The 22,920-nt window shown below is 44.2% G+C and overlaps 1 protein-coding gene and 1 pseudogene across 13 annotated transcripts in view; one reads left to right on the top strand and one right to left on the bottom strand.

Moving 5' to 3' along the window:
- The window catches only part of KCNH7 (potassium voltage-gated channel subfamily H member 7), a 256,126-nt gene that overhangs the window by 109,508 nt on the left and 123,698 nt on the right, over positions 1-22,920 (bottom strand). The window lies entirely within an intron of this gene.
- Positions 16,665-17,268, top strand: LOC310745346 (small ribosomal subunit protein eS10-like; annotated as a pseudogene). The gene has a single exon. The product of its transcript is annotated as a small ribosomal subunit protein eS10-like (transcript).

Below are 22,920 nucleotides of genomic sequence, written 5' to 3'. Positions count from 1 at the left end.
CTGAAATGGCACCCTGAACTCTGAATTATTAATAATCATATCCTGTCGCAACCACTGTTTGTTATTAAGAAGCGGAACTAGAAACAAACAACACAGCATACTAAGTGTTGTGGTGGGAAGGAGGAGGGAACACAGTCCCTGCCAAATGGGCTTAAAGTATTTGCTAATAGTTTGCTTTACTATTGCTCTAGGAGGCAGGGTGCCAGCTCAACCCCACAGAGAGACACGTTAAGTGGAACAATCGAGGGAAACGCTCTTTAACAGGATGAGTATGTGCAGCCTAAGGAACAAGCGTCAAATATTGAAAATAATGTTACTCAGCAACACTTCTGTGGGACTTTTCACTGTAGGAGCTAAAGACAACAAACAAACAACCACCTGTAAGATGTACTCTTTACACAAAGGATGATGGTCAGGCCACTTTACTTAGAACAATCTGGAACATACATGAATCATGAGGAAAAGCCCCCTTCCCCATTTCTCTCTCTCCAACAGCCTCAGGGCCTGGTCTACAGAACTCCTGAGCTTTGTTTGTGTAAAACCTGGATGGGGTTTTCTCTAGACTCTAGTGAACGTGAACAAATATAACACGGACAGTATTCCCTTAATATTACATACCCTCCATCATTTCACTGATGAAAATAGAGACGTTTCGTTCTATAATGATAATTTTACTATTTATATCCCAGCACTCTGGGTAGCTTCCAGCATATATAAAAACATAATAAAATATTAAACATTTAAAAAATTTTCCTATACAGAATTGCCTTCAGACGGATTGGGGGTCAGATAACTCCATACTCTTCACCATTTCTCCAGTGAAAATAGGGACATCCTAAGGAAAAGTGGGACATTCCGGGGTCAAATCATAAACCAGGATGACATCTCTAAATCAGGGATATCCCCAGAAAATAGGGACACTTGGAGGGTCTGATATTACACCCCACACATGATATTCTATAGAGAAGACCTTTTTCCTGCTATTATAGCCCCAAACCAACTTAATTCTGCAGAACGGATGTATGAAAGAACCTTAGAAGTTTAAATAATAAAAATTAGAATGCACCAAATTTTAAAAGCCCACTGTGCTTCCCCATTTAGGCCTAGACATTCCTCCTTGTCTGCCATCTCCTACTGATGAACCTACAATAAAAAACTACAAACAGGATATAATTAATAGTCTAATGCATGAACATTGCAACTCATTTCTACTACACTAGATTATGAAAATCCTTCAGATCATTGTGTTTGGCTTTCCAGTCCTCCCTAGTATTGAACATGGTCCCCAATTTGGTATCATCATCAGATTTCATTATCACACTCTCATTTCTACCATCAAGGCTGTTGATTAATATTGATTGGAGTGGTTCCCAAGACTGAGCTTTGCAAAAACTCCACTAACAACTTTATCGCTCACAACTTTCTTTCTATCTTCCAACAAACTGCTATGTTTTCTTTTCAGGAGAGCTCCCTGTCTACCCATTAAACTTTCTTCATTAAGACACCTCCAACTTTGTAATTTCCCAGTTGGCACCATATCGAATCCATTATTAAAATACCAAGTAATAGGGGTTATTTTCTGAGGGGTGTGTGTGGAGTATTCAATTTGTTTTCAATTCAGTCCAGCTTTACCTCCGAAATCTCAAGAAGTCATGGCTTGTGAAAAATCAGCCAATGAATTCCAGAACTAGGAATAATGGTTCTGAGCATGTGCAAAACTGTCAAGTTTTGTAGCCAGCTTGGCCAGGTGGGAAATAAGTACTTCACACAGCACATAGTTAAACGATGGAGCGCACCACCACAATATAAAGTGTTGGCTGCCCAACTGGAAGGTTTTAAAGCGGAACAGACAAATCAGTCCAAAGGCTCATCCAGCCCACCGGGATGTTCTCACAGTAGCCAACAAGATGAAGGAAAATCAAAGAGGAGGATGCTATCAATGACTACACTATGGAAAGTGGCATTGTGCTCCTGCTTGTGAGCTTTTCGTGGACATCTGGACTAAACAGGCCTTTGGTCTTCTCTCGCAGCATCCTTCTGTTCTTCTAACAGTCGGCTTGGCTGTCTGGTGGTGAGGCAGGCTCCCTCCCACCCCTGGCTGACCCTCTTTGCAATACCAAGGGTGGCTTTTGTGTTGTTCTGAGTGGCCTGAGTGTGTTCCTAAAAATATGCAGTCTTAGTTTTTGCTTAACATTTCTTTTGAGCACTCTCAGATGTTATGCGGGAAACCTGAAGTAATCCACCTGTTCTCATTTTAAACCATTTAGCAAATAGGTTCAATGTGTGGATAGCCTTTTTAAAATTGAGATTGTGTTAGGTTCAACTAGCAAAAAAAAAATAAAAATGCTAATGTGAACCCAACCACAGCAATATCCATGAATGGGCTTCCTTCTATTAGAGCAGGGCAGGGAATCTGATTGGGGGGGGTGTATTCCCTTGTAAGGAACCTTCTGGGGGTTGCATGCCGGGAAGGGGGGGGCGAGAGGCAAAAACAGCCAATCAATGGGCGTGACCCTTACTCTTGTACAATGGGCTACATGCCAGCAAAAGCCAGAGGTTTTTAACAATGCATGCAAACACCTGTCCTTCTAGACAAGCAAGAGGCAAAGGTACGTTTCTGCAAGACAAAAGCAGTTGAGCATGACAGACATAAAGCAATAATGGTGAAGGGTGTGGCTTGGACAAGGGGTGTGGGCTAGTGAGAGTGATGAGGGTTGGCTAGAGATGGCTGGATGGCTGCAATTGCTTCTGGGTCTGAGGTTCCCCATTCCTGCTTTAGATCTGAGGAAACCACACACCTCCAACCATTTAATTTGTTAAAAGAATTCTGCATGAAATTCTGGTGAATTGAAGCCCAGTGTTTTTGCAGTGTTTTCTTAAAACCCTTTTAAAAACCAAAACAACCTACAGTTCCTCAAAATTTTCAAGGCTAATGAGTAGGAATATGCATACCAATGCACAATCACCTCCATTCAGGAACACGAACATGAAAGAAAGCAATTAGTGCAAAGACTGATTAGGCCTATCTGTAGCTGCTGTTTGTTCTTTCTGATTTACCCCTGTAAGGCAATTATCCACGCAACTCTTAAACCAGAGTACAAGAAGTTAAGTAATGAGATTAAATATGGTTTGAAATAAATACACCAGCTTAGCAAATTCGCGGATCAGTTTTCATGCTTTCTAAAATATCTGGAACTTTTGAGCTTTATGCATGAAACACATGTTTAGAATTCATCTCTCCGATCCAGCCGTAACCAAGCATGTTTTTATCCAATGCACTTATTATAGTGGGATAGGCAGGTTAAGCTCTTCTGAGGATGTCAAAGCATGTTATCATAAGCTCCATGTCCCCTATTTACCAGGTACAGACAATGGTACCTCTGGGGTAAGGAGAATGAGGGAGGAGGCAAACACAACAGGGCTGACTTACCACAGCTTGACATAAGCAAAGTTAAACATTAATTTCTAACTAGAGAGATCTCCATAAGACCATGTGCGGTAAACAAAATAAGCTTTGTATTGTAAGACCATTGTAAGACTATTATGCTTAAAGTCTCAAGATTACCTAACTTGGGGGCCACAAACATGGTACCCAAGGGTGCCTGCAGAGGCCTTCCTTTGCACTGAAGGGTCTCCTCCCATGCCACGCCCTCTTGAAATTAGGTTTAAAAGAAGCCCTTTGTTGTGGTCAATAGAATAGGTTGCAAGGTGTGCTTGGTTGTCCTGCCTACAAATGTTTCTCTGCTTTGCAAATATGTCCATGGACCATGACTGGCAGTGGTGCCATTGGGGCAGGACTTGAGGCGGACAGAGTCCGTATTCAAGAGAATACTAAAGAGAGTCCCCAAGAGGATATTAGTATCTAAAGTGTGTGTGTGTGTGACAGAAACTTAAAATCACCAATTTGCACCACTCAACTAGTGATTCCCGTTATGAAATTTTGTGAGAGTAGCTGTTCCATATCTTCATGGAAGCACAGAACTTCACAGTAAACAATAATGGCACTGAAAAATGGGAAAATAAATTGTATAAGAAGAGGAGGATGCAGAGAGAAAATTTTGGGGAAATTCTCATGGGTAGGCTTTGATGTGCTTATCTAAGTTTTGAGGTGGTCAACACAGATATTATCAATGATGTTTTTCTAGAAAAAGAAGTGCCGGAACTCACCACGAATGCCTCCCTTGTTCTCTTATAATGGCAATGGTGCCCACCTGAGAGGGGCCGGAACTGAGTTCCGGTGAGTTCACTGAAAAAAAGCCCTGTGTATCCTTTATACAAATCCTCTGCATTCTGCATGCCTTCCCAGGTGCCTGATCTTCATTCAAGTTGCCCCTCATAATGGGCAGCCAGGGAGGCTGCAGAGCGCTGGAAAAATGTTTACCAGAAAGGAAAGGGAAGCTCAAAACCCACACCAACCAAAACGCGAAAGGAACTCTCAAGTGCCCTGAGAATGAGGCAGAAAAATGGAAGCCCCTTTTATTGAGAAAGCAGGGTGGGGTGGGAACTCCTGAGAAACTGGAGTTGGATTTTTGCACAGGTACTCATCATACCCCGATCACTACCCAAATGGATTCAGCCTTAATTCAATCCAGAGCTCTTGGGACCTCTCTCTGTTGATTATTCACCACATGCACCAACAAGAGGATTTGTGTTTTTGATGTAGCTCTTATCCATCTTCATGGGATTGAAATGCCTTCCCTAGCATGGTGACAAGGGGGAATGTCACAAGCGCCCCTATTAAACTGACTGCAGACAGATATCCAAGATCTCTTTAAAGATTCATTGCCAGGGAGCAACTAAAAATAGCTTGCAGGTTGAAATGTATTATATCTGCCTTTATAGCCTGGTGGTGCAGTACTTAAAGGGGGAGGAGAGGTGAAGGTGGTGGGGGTGGCAAGAAAAGAAAGAGCGACAAATGTATATTTGATGTGGCTGGATATTTATTAGGGAACTTAGCTTACAATGATTAAATAGGACCTCTTCCCCTTGACTTCTCCCCTTCTCCTCCCAAACTCTGCAACAAATGAGCATTCTGCCTATCACCCAAGGTGTGGCTGATATTCATTTGATTTACTCCAGGGGTCCCAGGGTATTTCCCTGGTACATTTGAAAGCAGAGGTAGGAGCCCATTGGGAAAAGAAAATTAACTCTCCTGGAGGATGTGTGTGTGTGTGGGGGGAAGCATACTATGTAATCAGTAGTTTAGAAATGGTCTGAAGACCTTTGCTTGGTTTTGTTCTCATGGCGTTTCAGACTGCTTGAACATCTTCAATCACCCCTACCATATCTCACTACGACCCCACCTGCACTACACATTTAAAGCCGTATCATACCACTTTAAATAGTCCGAGGAATCCTGTAGTTTGTGTAGGGTTTCTAGAGTCATTAGGAATAGAGGCGGGTTTAGGGCAGTGCGACTGGTTCTGCTGCACTGGGTGCCAAGCCTAGGGGGCGTTGAAGGGCATCTCAACTATGACATAGTGAAGTGAGCAGAACGGAATGCAAGAGGTGGGCGGGGGCTGCACCAAATTGTGGCTTTGCAAAGGGCGCTGCTGAAATTTGAAAGGCCAAAGTCTGCCCATTGTTAGAAGCACTGGCGGAGGAACAGGAGCGTGGAGGGAGAGGACCACCCCCAGCACCACTATTCCGGTAGGGTGCCATAGCAGCGCAACCCCGGAAACACACACCGCGCACCCCCCACATGCCAGGTGCCATGCCCCCACAGACGGCCTGTCACGCCCCCCAGAACGTGCGCCATGCCCCTGTGGGCGGCATGCCACGCCCTCGTGGGCGGTGTACCATGCTCCCAGGATGTGTGCCCCACACCCCCACAGCTTTGCCACTGGTTAGAAGACCCTTACTCCCCTTACAGATCTACAATTTTCAGAGTTCCCTGTGAAGAGGGGTTGAATGTTACACCACTCTGTAAATTGTAGCTCTGTGAATTGAATAGAGGTCTCCTAATGTCTCTCAGCAGCTATAACAAACTAGAGCCAGTGTGGTGTAGTGGTTAAGAGCGGTAGACTTGTAATCTGGTGAACCGGGTTCACGTCTCCGCTCCTCCACATGCAGCTGCTGGGTGACCTTGGGCCAGTCACACTTCTTTGAAGTCTCTCAGCCTCATTCACCTCACAGAGTGTTTGTTGTGGGGGAGGAAGGGTAGTGGGTAGTGATAAAGCAGGATATCAAATCCAAACTCTTCTTCTTCTACAGTTCCCAGGATTCTTTGGAGGAAGCCATGACTGTTTAAAATGATATCATAGTGCTTTAAATGCATAATAGTGCAGATGGAGCCACAATCCACCCAGACACAACGACTGCTTAGCTCAGGATAATAATTTAGCAATAATTTCTAGGGATTATATGTAACACTTTAGAGCAGGGATGGGAAACCTTTACAGGCTATGGGGCATATGCCATTAATCTCCACAGGTCTACTGCCAAGTAAGTAGGTACATGATTTCTCCCTAAGTGTAACAAAGCTGAAAATGCCAAGACTGGACAGTTTTTCAGTTCTCTGCCGTTTCATGAGCTGCAATACATACGCTGGCTGGAAATATTCGAAATGGTACAAGAGAAGCAAAGAATCACACAGAAAATGAGAAAAGGAATCAAGAGACGAAATGAATGTCTGCATATGTGTGATCGTTTTCTGCCTGAATATGTCAATATATTTGTGAAGAGAGAGCAAGAGTGAGAGCTGAGAGAGAAAAGTAGAATTGCAACTTGTCTCAGAAGACAAAACAGGTACGGATAAATGGAATAAATTAATGCAGGTCTATGAATGCACATTTTAAAATGCCAGTTGTTTAGCTCCTAATAGAGGGGACTATATGGCGAAATTACCAAAACAAAAGTTTGCCCCAAGCTGGTTTTAGTTGACCGCATGGTGATCTTAGGGGAAATGCTTTAAGCCTGTGCCTACTTTCCTGGGAGTAAGCCCCACTGAACTTTATGGAATGTTTTTTTCCGGGGCAGGTGGAAAGGATTGTGCTGTAAGCAGCCTTCCCCGACCAACCACCCTCCAAATATTTTGGACTGGAACCCCCACTAGCCCAGCCAGCATAGGCAATGGTCAAGAATGCTGTGATTTGTAGACCAAGCACCTGGAGGGCACTAAGGCTGGGAAAGGCTGCTGTAAATGATCTTTTCCACTGTGGCATGAAGTCAATGGATGTTCTTGCTCCAGGAGGGTCAGTTGTCTCCCCCTTTGCTTAACTTGAAGATCAATCCATCACCACTTGAAGATGCCTCACCAAGCCTTTAATGCGTCTGTTGTGTAGATTTCTTTTCTACCATTTAGTGCTGGCTCCTGCATGGCTGTAGTTTAATTTTAAAGGTTTTGTTTCTCCCTTGCTCTTTATTCTGCTTATTTGTTTTATATCTACCTATAGATATATAAGGCAACTGATGCGGGTACCGCTGTGGTCTAAACCACTGAGCCTCTTGGGCTTGCTGATCGGAAGGTCGGAGGTTTGAATCCCTGCAATGGAGTGAGCTCCCGTTGCTCGGTCCCTGCTCCTGCCAACCTAGCAATTTGAAAACACACTAGTGCAAGTAGATAAATAGGTACCACTGCAGTGGGAAGGTAAATGGCGTTTCCGTGCACTCTGCTTTCCATCACAGCACCCTGTGATGGAAGTGGTTTAGTCATGCTGGCCACAAGACCTGGAAAACTGTCTGTGGACAAATGCCGGCTCCTAGGCCTATAGAGCGAGATGAGCATGCAACCCCAGAGTCACCTTTGACTGGACGTAACTGTCCAGGGGTTCTTTACCTTTTTACCTATATAAGGTGACTGACATGGTGATTGTTTTATGACCATTATGTAAGCTACTTGGGGCACCTCCATTCTGGAGGAGGGAAACATAAAAACATACAAATAAACATTATTATTATTATTATTATTATTATTATTATTATTATTATTAAGCTACCTGGTACAGAATCAGGCCATCTGGGACTTTTTGCATGCAAAAGATGTGCTCTGTCACTCTATAACTTTCTAAATCAATCAATCAATAACATTATACTCAATCCCAGTTTTGGGTCAAGAGTCCAAGGAACGGCACAAGAGAGTTACTTCTAAACTGTCAACTTTTGTCAGAACCAGAGACGGCTGGTTGAGGGGAAAAGAATGTAAGTCAGAGAGTTCAGTTAAACATAGGTGGCTTCTGATCTGGCCATTCATACAGATTATGTCAGATGCTGTCAGGATTATGGGCTGGAGGCAAATGCACGATTGCAGCTGTTCTAAATTAAAGTGGGGTTTAGTTTGGGGGTGGGGAGGCAGAAGATGGGTAAAATGTTCACCTAGTAAAAGCCCAGCCACAGTTCAGAGAAACATTTCTTTGAAAAATCTCTTTTTTGATAGAAGAAGAAGAAGAAGAAGAAGAAGAAGAAGAAGAAGAAGAAACATGTTTCTCATTAGCAAACCTTCCTGGTTCCTAAATGTGCACATTCTGCTTTCTTGCATATGAAGTGTGCAAAAAAATTTTTAAAATAAAAATTATCCCACTTGATTGCTTGGAGGTCTGTAAAAATGCACTATACACCGTTCTACTAGATGTGAAGCAGCCAAGCAGAGCTCCAGCTAATTGAACAAAAGGCTAAATCTATTTTGACTCGAAAGATCTCTTCAGTCTTTGATATATGAAAGGGGAACAAATGAGCTCTTTTTCAGTCTCTATTACATCGACCCTTTCTTTCTGGCAGTAGATCAGTGCCTCCAACAATTGCACACCAGGCAGAAATCCAACAGGTGTGTCCTAGAATAGCAGTGATGATGGGAAGTTGCCTATTGAGTTCAATGGGGCTTATTCCCAGGAAAGTCTGCCTTACTGTAATTGCAGTGAGGATGGAGAACCAGAGAGGTCTCCCAGGTGTTGTTGCACTCCAACTTCCATCAACCCTGACTTTTGGCCATGCTGGCTGATGGGACCATGAGTCCACCAATATCTGGAGCGCCACAGGTTTGCTACCCCAGCACCAGAGCATGTTCCCAACACTCATGCTCTGCTCCAGGAATGTTAAACTTGTCACCTTCCAGGTGTTGTTGGACTCAAATTCCTGTCAGCCCAAGCTAACATGCTCAGTGGTCAGAGATTATGGTGATTTGTTGAGTTTATATACTGCCCTACACCCAGAGGTCTCATGGCAGTTCACAGAAAAGATCACAACATATAAAATTAGAATAAAAACAAGAACCCTATATGTTAGGATATTTCCGTTCCACCTTAAAAGGGAGCAGGATGTTTGTGTCACAGCCTGCGCATTTCCTGTTCACAGGATGTTTATGTTTTCTGTTGCTTTCGTTTCTCTCTTGGTGTCGAAGACACTGAAGCAGGCAGTCATGTTTTTTTTGTTCTGATCAACGCTGAATAAAACTTGTAAAATAATGCTCTCCTGAGTGCGACTTTTGCTGTGCAATATCTGCTGACAGAGTGTGCATGAGCCCAGGAATGTGGGAAGCTATTTTCTGGAGCTCGTGTCGCTAATTGCTGAAACTGCGTATCTACGGGAGATCGGTGGACGTCCGGAGTCGACGTGGAGGCAGTGATGGCCTTTGTCTCCCTGGCAGTATCCCAACACTATACACACATACCCTGGCAGAAAAGAGCCACATTTTAAAAGGGTATAGATTATGGGAGTTAGAGCCCTGCAACATAGGGAGGACCACAGCATGACCATGAAACAGAACCAAGGATGGGAGCGTACGGTTAAGAACAGCCTTGGTTCTTAGTGGCTGTGGCAAGCTACCAGAAGCAGAAAATTAGACTTAGCCCCCATCACCTCATGGCATTCCTTTACCATCAGTGATTTTGATCTTATTATTTTTTACTTACTGCTGCTCATGTTAAATATGCATTGTGTTTTATAGTTGCACCTAAACTGGGTAGATAATATATTATTATCCTCTTGTATTCTGCAGGGATTGAGTCATGAATATTGTCTCTGGCTCTTTATTGTGACACCACTAAATATGAATTGTATTTATATGACCATTGTATTGTATTGTATTGTATTGTATTGTATTGTATTGTATTGTACTGTACTGTACTGTACTGTATTGTAATTACATTATGGATGGCGGCTAATGGATTGAAGTTGAATCCTGACAAGACAGAAGTACTGTTTTTGGGGGACAGGGGGCGGGCTGGTGTGGAGGACTCCCTGGTCCTTAATAGGGTAACTGTGCCCCTGAACGACCAGGTGCGCAGCCTGGGAGTCATTTTGGACTCACAGCTGTCCATGGAGGCGCAGGTCATTTCTGTATCCAGGGCAGCTGTCTACCAACTCCACCTGGTACGCAGGCTGAGACCCTACCTGCCCGCAGACTGTCTCGCCAGAGTGGTGCATGCTCTAGTTATCTCCCGCTTGGACTACTGCAATGCGCTCTACGTGGGGCTACCTTTGAAGGTGACTCGGAAACTACAACTAATTCAGAATGCGGCAGCTAGACTGGTGACTGGGGGCGGCCGCCGAGACCACATAACACCGGTCTTGAAAGACCTACATTGGCTCCCAGTACGTTTCCGAGCACAATTCAAAGTGCTGGTGTTGACCTTTAAAGCCCTAAACGGCCTCGGCCCAGTATACCTGAAGGAGTGTCTCCACCCCCATCGTTCTGCCCAGACACTGAGGTCCAGCGCCGAGGGCCTTCTGGCGGTTCCCTCATTGCGAGAAGCAAAGCTACAGGGAACCAGGCAGAGGGCCTTCTCGGTAGTGGCGCCCGCCCTATGGAACGCCCTCCCATCAGATGTCAAAGCGATAAATAACTACCTGATATTCAGAAGACATCTTAAGGCAGCCCTGTTTAGGGAAGTTTTAAATGTGTGATATTTTAGTGTATTTTTGGTTTCTATGGAAGCCGCCCAGAGTGGCTGGGGAAACCCAGCCAGATGGGCGGGGTACAAATAAATTATTATTATTATTATTATTATTATTATTATTATTATTATGTGTGCACTTTAGTTTGTTTATTATGTAAACCGCCCTGTGGCCTATTGATAAAGAGTGGCGTATTAATTTATTTATTTATAAATAAATAAGCCGCCATTCATTCCTGGAGGGGAAAGCAAAGTGTTAAAGCTGAAGGCAATGTTGCAGTAGGGGCCAAACTTGCTTGCAGTGGTGGGCAATTAAATGGATGTGGCTGCACAGCAATTGATGGAAGAGAGGAATTTCTGATCTAACCAGTAGGTGGCAGTGGAGTCAGGATACTCGGTCAGCACTGTGGATGACAGGTCCTGCTTTGCCAGTGCTAATCAAGGTACTTCCTTGACTCCATCCGTACCTCCCAATAGCACACCAGAGATGGGGAACCTGTGGCCCTCCATGTTATTGGACGACATCTCCGACCACCTGTGACCACAGTCCATGCTGGCTGGGGCTGATGGGAGCTGGAGTTGAACAGTATTTGGAGAGTCACAGGTTCCCCATCTCCACAGTAAGGAAGTATTTCCTCCTTGATTGTCCCAAAACAGCAGCCAGAGGTTTGCTAGGGGAACTACTGGTCATCTTTTTGATGATGGTGTTGGAAGCAGTTTGAGTTGGTCCCAGTCTTGCTGAATCAACCGTTAAGAGCCGCTGAAGGCATAGTCAACCTCAGCCATTAATTAGGTAGCAGGAAATACCCAGTGGAAAATATAACAGACAAATGAAGGGTTGAAGTCTCACATAATGTGGATGTACAGAAGTTGTTTGCAAATGTGTTCGGATCTCTGTAAGCAGCCGATCGTGGCTTTCTCTCTCTCTCCCCCCGCCCCCCCATCATAGCTTTCCCTCCCATTCATTGTTCAACAATGACTTTGGGAGGGAAAGAGGAAGAAAGAGGGAGACTTGCTAATTAGGAAAGGTCTTGGCGGTTGCAATTAATCTCTTTGTAATTACATAGAATTAAAAATGGTTTTCAAAAATTGAATCATTTCCCTGAGATTATATCTGGCTCTCTTTTCAAAAATAGCGAAAATAATCAGGCTAATTGAGGGTGCAATCCCATATTGGATAGAAGCCTATATATAGGAACATAGGAAGCCTGCTTTATACTGAATCCGAACCTGGGTCCACCCAGCACAGGATTTGTCTCCACGAACTGTTTCAGACAAATTTCACCCCAAGCCTCTGATGGGGTCTTCAGCATGCAAAGAAGATGGCCATCTATCAAGGATGCTTTAGCTGAGATTCTGGCATTGCAAGGGGTTGGACTAGATGCCCCCAAAGGTCCCTTCCAACTCCACAATTCTTTGTTCTGCCACTGAGCTTATGGCCCTTCCTCTTTTGTGGAAGCTCTGCAACACTGGAGGTATGATCAATACACCACTGGTGTGACAGATCTGCTGGTGGAAATGTCCAGGGAACACTAAGAAAACATCAGTTCCGCTGGTGAAGATGCACCAGTGGAATGTCTAAAAAGGTGGGCGTGGAAAGGTGTGGCAGAGGGGAGGAGCACACCTGCACTACACAACCACACCTCTGTTGACAGTGCAGCTTTACATCAGCCCTGGGCCTGGAGCAGATAATCTACCTCTTATGAAATTCAATGAGGATATACTGTATTTTTTGCTCTATAAGACTCACTTTTTCCCTCCTAAAAAGTAAGGGGAAAGTGTGTGCGTCTTATGGAGCGAATGAAGGCTGAGCAGCTATCCCAGAAGCCAGAACAGCAAGAGGGATTGCTGCTTTCACTGCGCAGCGATCCCTCTTGCTGTTCTGGCTTCTGAGATTCAGAATATTTTTTTTCTTGTTTTCCTCCTCCAAAAACTAGGTGCGTCTTGTGGTCTGGTGCGTCTTATAGAGCGAAAAATATGGAATATGTATATTAGCAATAGCTTCCTGTAGATTGAGAACCACCCCACCTGCATCATTATGAGAAAGCTGACGATTAGGGTTGGGAGAGCAATATGGTTCCATTCACATTTCAGGACAAATTGACTTAATCCTCCCTTCTGGACACAACACCTGAATGAAAACAGAGCCTTCTTTTGAAATCTGCACTTCTCCAAAAGTCTCAGTGCAGTTCTCCAGCCATGGTGAGAGGAGACTGAGGCTTGAGCATCCTGTCACACCTTCACCATACATTTAAGACAAACGGCTCCCCCCAAAGAACCATGGGAACTGCAGTTTACACAGCACTGATCTACATTCCCCACCACCCTTAACAAACTACAGGTCCCAGGTTTATCCAGGGAAAACGATGAGCTTTAAATGTATAGTTCACATGCGGCCACACAGCCTACACTCTCACAAAATGGAAGAGAAGATGGTGCTGCCTTGTCTCCCACTGCCCTGGAGGATTTAAAGTTATATTTGCTTCCCCTGGGTAGTGATCTGCTAGAAATATAAAGGGTGCTCATCTTCTTATTCCACAACAGCTACTGCCCTTATTAGGAGCCAGACAATTCCAGGCAGGCAACTGGAAGTAGAGGGAATGCAGGACAGTTTAACAATACATCTTTATATAGCTGCCTTTTCTGGCCTGCAGCTCTTACCCAGGCTAAACATACCCAAGTCTTCCAACCCTTCCAGGCCCCTTACTCATCTTTGCCAACCTCCCCTGTCTGTGTTCAGAACCACATCCACACTACACATTTAGAAGCTCTGCTATACCACTTTGAAGGTCATGGCTTCGCCCAAAGAATTCTGGGAGCTGTAGTTTGTTAAAGGAGCTAAGAGTTTTTAGGAGACCCCCACTAGCCCCCTGACAGAGCTATAGTTCTGTGTGATTCCTCTGGGAAGGTATCAACATTTGGCCCTGCCCAGCCATTGGCAGTTAGTTGCTCAGGGATGCCAACTTGCAAAAGAGCAAAACATCTCCCGCTATTTACTTGCCTGGAAAACTAAGTTACTCTGCTTCATGGTTCCTAGTCAACATATAAAGGTTTCTTTCTTGAAACAGACTGCATGCCTTTCCATTTAAGACTGTGATTCTAACTGGATCAGTGCATTTGATCAGCTAGTAAAATTTTGGAAAACTTGCTTGAATGTTTGCATGATGAATTGATTTCATTAGTTTTACCATTATTTAAGCCCCGGAATATTTTTTTTCTGTTCCTCTCTTGCTTTAATTCAAGTCTCTTATCTTTCTAGTCATCACAACATGCCCCCCCCCCGTGCCACTGCCGCCCTTCCATCCCCTGTAAGGACATCGGTGGAATGACATCGGCAAGAGGCATTGAATTGGAATCTATTTTGTTATTTTTGAAAGTTTTTGAAAGTCTGTTTCTCAGAGGGATTACGGCTAACCTTCACAGAAAGAATTCCTGAAGGTGGAATCCTTGCCAAAGATGATATCCTGGCTTCCCCATGCAAAGCCATCTGTCAGTCTGGCTTTCTGCCCTCCTCCTATCCTTGTTCACTGCCAGCCACTTGCAAGTGAAAAAAGAGCCAGAGATTAGCAGTCGAGAACATGCTCTGCATGCACAAGGACCCCGGCAATCCCCAGGGAGGGCTGGGCAAGACTCCTGTGTGGGAACCATCAGGAGGGGCTGCCAGTCAATGCAGACTAGGGACCACCAACCATTTGGGGCTCAGAGGCCCCTTTAGAAATCGAAAGGAAACCTGTCACAGACATCACAAAGCACCCATTTCACAGAAGAAGCATGCAATGCTCAGACCTCCCTCTTCCAAACAATAGGCAAAACACCTCTGCACACGACCAAATGAACCAAACCTCCCCATCAGACAGCCCCGCAAATATCCAGAACTATCAATTATAGGGTGGGTGCTGAGTGGGGTGTCCAAGTCACTGTGGTTCTTACGTTGGGGAACACCTTGTTGGGGACATCTACCCTAGTGGTAGAGGCAAGGCCGGCCCAAGACATTTTGGCACCTGATGTGAACCACAAAATGGCACCAGGGAAGAAGGGGTGAGTGAAGATCTACAACAGGGCCAAGGGAGGAATGAAGATCTACATCAGGATCTGCTGCCTCTGTGGATGTGCCACCTGAAACAGTTGCCTCACCTTGCCTCATGATTGGGCCTCCCCTGCATAGACAATATCAAGCTAGATGGACCATGTATAAGTCTTGTTTATTTGGGTTAAGTTTTGATGGGTATTGTGTAATGCGTTAACAACATTTTTTATTGTGTAATGTACATTAGAATGCAGTTGATTTGGGAAGGTTTCTCTCTGGTCAAGTGAAAGTTAGCTTAACTGTCATGTGGGGCCTTCGTTGTGAGTCAGAATTCTATACAAGAGAAGGTATAGAGACTTCCACAGAGTCGTCAGTTGTTGGGGCTTAGTTGGGGTGGAGAGAATACAAGGGTGATTTGGCTAAGTGGTTTTAAATGGGTAATTTAATGTGTCCAGGGCGGCTGTCTACCAGCTCCACCTGGTACGCAGGCTAAGACCCTACCTGCCCGCAGACTGTCTCGCCAGAGTGGTGCATGCTCTAGTTATCTCCCACTTGGACTACTGCAATGCGCTCTACGTGGGGCTACCTTTGAAGGTGACCCGGAAACTGCAATTAATCCAGAATGCGGCAGCTAGACTGGTGACTGGGAGTGGCCGCCGGGACCATATAACACTGGTCCTGAGAGATCTGCATTGACTCCCAGTACGTTTCCGAGCACAATTCAAAGTGCTGGTGTTGACCTTTAAAGCCCTAAATGGCCTCGGTCCTGTATACCTGAAGGAGAGTCTCCACCCCCATCGTTCAGCCCGGACACTGAGATCCAGCACCAAGGGCCTTCTGGCGGTTGCCTTATTGCGAGAAGTGAGGTTACAGGGAACCAGACAGAGGGCCTTCTCGGTAGTGGCGCCCACCCTGTGGAACACCCTCCCTTCAGATGTGAAGGAAATAATCAGCTATCCTATCTTTAAAAGACATCTGAAGGCAGCCCTGTTCAGGGAAGGTTTTAAATATTTAATGCTGTATTGTTTTTAACATTTGATTGGGAGCCGCCCAGAGTGGCTGGGGAAACTCAGCCGATGGGCGGGGTATAAATTATTATTATTATTATTATTATTATTATTATTATTATTATTATTAACTCTTTCCTCAAAACTACCTTGGTAGAACATTAATAGTTAAAGAAAAGCTGTTGATATTTCAAGTGATGCAACAGTTTAACAAAACGCATGCTCATTTAAAACACGGTAAGGCTTTAAAGCAGGCATAGGCAAACTCGGTCCTCCAGATGTTTTGGGACTACAACTCCCATGATCCCTAGCTAACAGGACCAGTGGTCAGGGATGATGGGAGCTGTAGTCCCAAAACATCTGGAGGGCCGAGTTTGCCTATGCCTGCTTTAAAGTAGCCAGTCAAGCTTGTGCACTTAATAATCATGTAATCTTGTAATAAATAATCTTGTAATCTTGTAATAAATAATCACAGGTGCCTTTGTTGAGCTCTGTGCCACACTTTCACTCCACAGTTATCAGGTTGTTGGTAAGTTAAGGGTTCAAGCAGAGTAAATGACATTGACTAGTTTAGAAGAGTCACTGGAGTGGAAGATGCATTTTGTGGTTATAGGGTCAGCAGATACCTTCCCCTTTTGCTCAACATGGACCAAATGTTTGTGTTGGTATAAGGACGTTTCTTAGGAGCACATCTCAGGTGCCTGCTTTCCTGTGACACGGCTTTGTGAAAATGGACCTGGTGATTATGGTTCTGTATCTCGCAAGCAAGGATTCAACAGAACATCCCTATGCTTTCCAGCGTTCGAGCCTCTTGCCCCTGCCACAATGTTGATGCCTAAAAGAAACCCACATTGCCATCTACGAACTCCTTTTTAAGGAGGGAGTGATGGTAGCTAAGAAAGGTGTTCATATGCCTAAACACCCAGAACTGGCAGACAAAAATGTGCCCAACCTCCAAGTCATGAAAGCAATGTAGTCGCTGAAATCTCGTGGTTATGTGAAGGAACAGTTTTCTCATGGAGACATTTCTATTGGTATTTGACCAATGAGGGCATCCAGTACTTGAGGGACTATCACCACCTGCTGCCTGAAATTGTGCATGCCGCCTTGCGTCGCAGTCGTCCTGAAACTGGATGGCCCCGGCCCAAAGGTTTGGAGGGCGAGCGTCCTGCTCACCTTACACGGGGAGGGGCTGACAGGGACACTGACAGACGCAGTGCTGACAAGAGGGCAGAAGCTGGAGCTGGGTCAGCTACTGAATTTCAGTTTAGAGGTGGATTTGGGCGTGGATGTGGTCAACCACCTCAAGAGAAATCTGTTGCTGTTTGGTTGCATCTTGTGTATAATAAATAGGTGGAAAATGTAAAACAAAACAAAACAAAACAAAATGTCCCTATAGGACTTTGGCTCCAGCTGGAGATGAGGAAACAATCTGGCTTATTCCTTCCAACTGTAGAACCCTTCTACTTCAAAGCAAGGTAGGCCTTAAAGCACATTACACATCCATTTCAAACATTTTCCTATGAAAAGCCCCTTCTAATCTACTGCTAACTTGACTTAGCCTTAGCACACGCTGCCACAACAGCATGCCAAAACTCTTTAAATCCTGTGCTTTGCTGGATTTATTGTGGCAAGATAATGTTACTTTAATGAGGCATTTCATGATTTACTTTCCATTTCGGCATAGTTTAAAAACAAACTCACGCCGTGGAAAGTGGGACACAATCGGCTGTGACAGCGCTTTCATTATGATCTCTTACTGCAGCCTTATAAATGGGTTTAAAATGGATATTATTTACCTACTGGGTAGTGCCGTCTCTCTTGGATTATGGGAGAGCCGTGGGCAATTTCTTTATTTAGATAGCAGCTTGCCTTTCCCCCTGTAATTTCAGGGTAAATATAGTTTTCGTGGGCACCACGCTTCCGTTTCACTCGGCCGTTTCCACAGGCTCCCTGTTTCAGAGGACGATTGCCCTGCAGAAGGAGTAGCCAATGGGGCACCTTTCAGACTCTAAACTCCTTTCAGCCCCAGCAGGTATGGGCAATGGTCACAGGGGATGGGAGTTGTAGTCCAGCAACAATTGGAGGGCCCTACATTGGTTGTCCCTGTCACGGAGAAACTAGAAGAAACACTAAAGGTAAAGGGTAAAGGGACCCCTGACCATTAGGTCCAGTCGTGGCCGACTTTGGGGTTGCGGCACTCATCTCGCTTTATTGGCCAAGGGAGCCGCCGTACAGCTTCCAGGTCATGTGGCCAGCATGACTAAGCCCCTTCTGGCGAACCAGAGCAGCGCACGGAAGCACCGTTTACCTTCCCGCCGGAGTGGTACCTATTTATCTACTTGTATTTTGACGTGCTTTCGAACTGCTAGGTTGGCAGGAGCAGGGACCGAGCAACGGGAGCTCACCCCGTCGTGGCGATTTGAACTGCCAACCTTCTGATCAGCAAGTCCTAGGCTCTGTGGTTTAACCCACAGCGCGACCCGCATCCCTCAGAGGAAACACTCAGAGGAAACACTAGGGAGCAGCAAAAGAGGAAAATATATTAGGGGCCAACATGGGACACGGATAAATTATGGGACCAGGATAAACACAATGGAATAAGGGAATCACAAAAAATATAGCATAGGATGTACGTAACTTGATTCCTCAGGAATCCTTGCATCTTGAAACTGAATTCCAGGAGACAATTTGGAAACCTCACCTGGTCCAGTGGATGAATTGACAAGGTCTGGTGACAAAGAGGTTATTACACCTGTGGTCAGTCAAGTTCTGACTTTTAAGGCCCGAAGGCAGGCTTACCCAACAGGTGGGCCTCCAGCTATTGCTGGATTCCTGCTCCCAAGAACCCCAGCAGCATTGCCAATGGACAGGGATGGTGGGAGCTGTAGTACAACACTGAAGGGCTCTGCCCTGACGTCTTCAGCGATCTGATGGGAATTCCCAGTATGCCTCTTCACAGCACAGGATTAAGCGGCAGCAGCAACTGCCGCCATCTTCATTTCCCTGGATGCCTCTGGACCCAGAGACAATGGGAATAATGGAGAAGGCTGTGACTGCTTTATCAGACATTGGATCAAACCACAGGGGGAAATCTTATCTTGAAACTGAGGGGGTATTCAGGAATTTGGTTTGTGACATGGTGTGGGAAAACAAATTATGAAAAGGATTTTTTTAAAATCATCATCATCATCACCATCATTGGGCATTCCTTAGAGCCCATGCATAGCTGACTTGTTGCCTTCCATATATGTTTGGACTCCAAGTCCCATCAACCTCAAAAAGCATGGTCAGGGTTGATGGGAATTGTTCCCATCTGGAGGGCATTTGGAGGTCCAAGGAGGACTTAGCCCTTGGGTATTTGTTTGTTTGTTTGCTTGCTTGCTTGCTTGGTGGTTTGTTTGTTTTAAAAATTATATTATGTTATCTTTCCCAAAAGTTCAAGATCACTAACAAGGTACTTCTTTGCTACTCCTAAGGGAGTTCTTTCAATCTTGGCCATTGTGCTTGTGAGACTTCCAGCACAACCTAAATAAAAGAATGTCAAATCGCATAGGAAAAGCAGCGATAAATTATTTGGTTTTATGGTGCATTTTTTTACCCTCTCCCCCCAAAAAAATTAACATATTGCCATGTGGTGTTGGAACATGGCTTGCAACCCTGGTAGTAATTAAATGAAAGAAGCTTTTCTAAATATTTTACAGCTAATTAATTAGTGATGAATAGAAATGGCTATTGTGATACATCATAGATTTGTGTGAATTATTGAAAGGTACATTACATCAACGGATGTAAGGACAGTAGTTATAAACTGGCACACAAAATTATTTATAAATGTCTCGCATCTACGACAAGTTGCCACACCTAAAAGGATATTTTATTAAGAAAGTTTTAAATATTATATAAGAAAGCTCCCCACCCCCACTGGAGTTAAATTGGGCTGGTTCTAGACACATCAAAGAAGCGTTTCAGTTAAACGCACTGCAAACTTTGTAAAACAGAACTCCACAGCGCCATCTGGTGTCACAGTGTTATAATGAATATGCAATGCATATAAAGCGCTTTTTCTTTGCCAGTGCAGGTAAGTCCCTGGAGTAATTGTTATGTACTGAAGTTCTCACCCTGGGCCAGCAGGGGGATACTGTAGATAGTTTTCATTCAGGTCCACATATGCAAATAAGGGATTGAAAGTGACGTTCAGTGATTGGATAGTTACAGAAAATGGTTACTGTTGTGTTCTAGTGGAGCTCTATATAAGCAGGCTGGCTGAACCCTTCAGTTCAGTTCTGTTCTGGGCCTGTGAATAAACAAGAGCTGTTTGAAGAATCGCTGTGTCATCTGATACGTTCAGCCACAACTTAACAGTAATACTACTTAATGGCACCTTAGAATGAACTAGAATGATAGGATGGCTTCTTCCAAATCACAAAAAATAAGCTTGTTTTCTCCTTCTCTGGAGGGTAGGACCTGAACCAATGGCTTCAAGTTACAAGAAAGGAGATTCCAATGAAACATCTGGAAAAAACTTTCTGACAGTTTGACAGTGGAACAGTCTCCCTCGGGAGGTTGTGGACTCTCCCTCTTTGGAGGTTTTTAAGCAAAGGTTGGACAGCCAACTGCCATGGATGTTTTAGCTGAGATTCCTGCATTCCCGGGGGTTGGACATGATGACTCTTGGGTTCTCTTCCAACTCTATGATTCTATGAAAAAGGAGGATGAAAGATGACACCAATTTGCATAATATTTCCATATGTTAATTTATGTTGTGGATGTAAACTATATCCTTTACATAGAAATGCAATACATCTCACCACAGACTGTGACCAGGTAACCTCTGTGCCTGCTGCCCTGGTGCTATTGATGGATTGGTTCAACGCCCAGGGTCTCCTTTCTTACTGATTTTGATCTTGAAACTGCACTTGGAACTGGACAACCCTTCAAAGAAAGAACTCCTTCAAATAGAGGATTGTCTCCAGGAAAGTAGGACGCCTGGCCAACCTCAAGAATGTTGAGAAATATTTAGTATCAAATGTTGGCCTAGTTGCACATCACACCTGCAGCAGCTCACACAAATGAAATAGTTATCTACGTTGGCACCTGTAGAGCTCATACCGGGAAGTTGCCTCTGTAGAAAAGGCTTACAAAGCACAGCCTATAAAACACACAGAGGTTAAAATGCAGGTTAAATATAGGTTAAAGCTAACAGTGTGTATTATAATACAAATCAAGAAATATGATGATTACTGGTCACACCAAAATCATTGCAGTGGACCACTTGGGCAGAGGACATCATTGCTCCTGCTCTGAAAAAGTCCCAGAACTGCTCTCCTCCACATTCTCCTTCCACAAATCAACCATAAAATATGCATTTTTGAAGTCTGGGATCGCGTATCTTAAGGCAGCTCAGGTCACCAGTGCATTCTATGCTCCTCTTAAGCAGCCTGGCTCTTTTTCATCTTATCCACTGTCCCTTTCGCTTTGCATCTCTTAAATGCCAGAGGTGATCAGCTTTGCTAGACACAAAGTAATATCCTTCCAGGAATAAGAGGAAGCACAGGATGAAAAACATAAGACAATATCCTGGGGGATTTAGAAGCATGCAGGTTCACAACCAGCTATGTGAAGGAAACCACCAACATAAACAGGAACTGCTACACCATGGAGCATCATGGAGCCTTCTTCAGATGGAGAACTGAGTGAGCTGATGTGACCTCCTGCTTAAATTGAACAGAAAGTTTTATATTTATATTTGATCTGTTGCTATGGAAGCTGTGGCTTTGATTCCTCGCGCCCAACTAAGTACCTTCACACTCCTTTTCTCCTAATCCGTAGGTCTCTTCTCACAGCATGTTTACAGTGTGGGAACTTCTACAGTGGAGCTGCTTCTAACACCACTTGGGTAACATGAGAAATCCCCCAAGTCCTTGAGATGAGTCCACAGTACATTATTGTTGGAATAAGCAACAGACTTAAATAAAGCCCATTGGGTGAGAGAGGAGAAAAGCCGCTAAACAGTTAATATCAGCAGGCATTTCTGGATACAACAGAAGGAAGGCAAAAAACAAACAAACAGAAAAACGGAAACTAAACTAAACTGTTTGTTCCTACATATATGAAGTTTACAGCTAGTTGTGTCAGTTGTTTGGGTCACTCTATCTAATCAATTCTTTTCCTCTCACCCAGAGGATAAAAGGGAACACACCCTTCACTTTCCCAAGAGATCTCGGTTAGATCCAGAATAATTAATCTGAATTTTAAAAATAATCTAAGAGCTGAAAAAGAAAGTGGGAAAGAGCATCATTTCCCCAACTTCCTCCTTCAGCTGTATGTGACAAGAAGGTAGCCTTTCTTGTGACTAATGTGGTTTAGAAATGCTCTTATAAGTAAATGAATTGATGGTTTAGAAAGGCTTTTATAAGTAAATAAAACATCTCTGACTCACGAAGCCATAAATGTCTTATACGCCTCAGAGGCCACATTCTACCCTAGATCTAATCACGACCTTCAGGATAAAACACCTTCTTGCCAGTGAAACCTGTGTGCCAAATATGAACTGTAAAGTCACAGAGAGAGACATTCCTGGTTGCTACCCTACAGACAACTGCCCATATTTCTTCCCTAAAGGTCCAGGCCTGTATGCCACAAGTAGGGAACCTGTGTCCTCCAGATATTGCTGGACTGCCACTGACCCTAATGAGCATGGCCAAGGGTCAGAGGTGATGGATGTTGTAACCCATATGAAGGACCGCAGGTTCCTCATCCCTGATATGCATCTTTCAAAAGTGCTGAATGGGGTGAGTCAAAATAGATTAGGCTGATAAAGTCCAAATTGAATGCATGAATTAATGCAGTTGTATCTCAAAGAGTTCTGAAGGTGAGGATCACTAATGTTCATTTGCTGTTAAGAAACTATTACAAAAAGAAAAATGGATCCGTTGAAACGAAGACGAATGATTCTTCCTTGCTCTGGATTGTGTAGCACCTGCTCCTTTAAGTGCCACTCCACTCTGCACTATCATTAGTTATCACTGAAGCTATGCAAAAAGTTACTATTTGG

This window comes from Podarcis filfolensis, assembly GCF_964270895.1.
Source record: "Podarcis filfolensis genome assembly, chromosome: 1".
NCBI lineage: Eukaryota > Metazoa > Chordata > Lepidosauria > Squamata > Lacertidae > Podarcis > Podarcis filfolensis.
Note: the sequence above shows the minus strand (reverse complement) of the source record. Positions and strands in the feature narration are given on the sequence as shown.